Below are 1,156 nucleotides of genomic sequence, written 5' to 3'. Positions count from 1 at the left end.
ACATGGCAGCACCTAGGAGAGTCACTATCCAGGAGGCTACAGCCCCTGATTTTACACTACAACCATTCCAGGCATGCCACCCAGTAGTGGCTGTGGATTTTGAAATAAAGGCTGCACTACTCAACTTGATGCCCAAGTTTCATGGCTTACCTGCTCAAGAGGCTATCAAGCACCTTAGGGATTTCCAGACAACTTGTTCTACTGTTAAGCGTGATGGTACTGACGAAACTTCTATTCTGCTAAAGGCTTTCCCATTCTCTTTTGAGGGGAAGGCAAAAGAGTGGCACTACACTCAACCCGGAGCAATTGTTTCTAACTGGGATACGCTTTGAAGAGAATTTTTGGAGAAATTCTTTCCAGCTGAGGTTGCCGATAAACTGAGGAAAGACATTTCCATGATCGTTCAAGACGAATCTGAGACTCTCCATGAATATTGGGAGCGCTTCAATAATCTTCTGGAAGCATGTTCTTTACACAGGGCATGAAATCTCAAGATAAGACCACATTGGAAGGTGCTAGCAATGGGTCTATGAAGAAATACAAGACTGATGAGCGGATAATTTATACGCTTTTTGGCATTGTTTTTATATAGTTTTTAGTGAGTTTAAGCTACTTTTAGGGATGTTTTCATTAGTTTTTATGTTAAATTCACATTTCTGGACTTTACTATGAGTTTGTGTGTTTTTCTGTGATTTCAGGTAAATTCTGACTGAAATTGAGGGATTTGAGCAAAACTCTGAAGAAGGCTGACAAAAGGACTGCTGATGCTGTTGGAATCTGACCTCCCTGCACTCGAAATGGATTTTCTGGAGCTACAGAACTCCAATTGGCGCGCTCTCAATGGCGTGGGAAAGTAGACATCCAGGGCTTTCCAGCAATATATAATAGTCCATACTTTATTCGAAGAATGACGACGTAACTTGGCGTTGAACGCCAAGTTCATGCTGCTGTCTGGAGTTAAACGCCAGAAAAACGTCATGATCCAGAGTTGAACGCCCAAAACACGTCATAACTCGAAGTTCAACGCCAAGATATGCCTTAGCACGTGAATTCATCAAGCTCAGCCCAAGCACACACCAAGTGAGCCCCGAAAGTGGATTTATGCATCAATTACTTACTCATGCAAACCCTAGAAGCTAGTCTAGTATATATAGGA

This window comes from Arachis duranensis, chromosome 5 (assembly GCF_000817695.3).
Source record: "Arachis duranensis cultivar V14167 chromosome 5, aradu.V14167.gnm2.J7QH, whole genome shotgun sequence".
Taxonomy (NCBI): Eukaryota; Viridiplantae; Streptophyta; class Magnoliopsida; order Fabales; family Fabaceae; genus Arachis; species Arachis duranensis.
The sequence above is the reverse complement of the archived record's forward strand: the minus strand, read 5'-3'. Positions refer to the sequence as shown.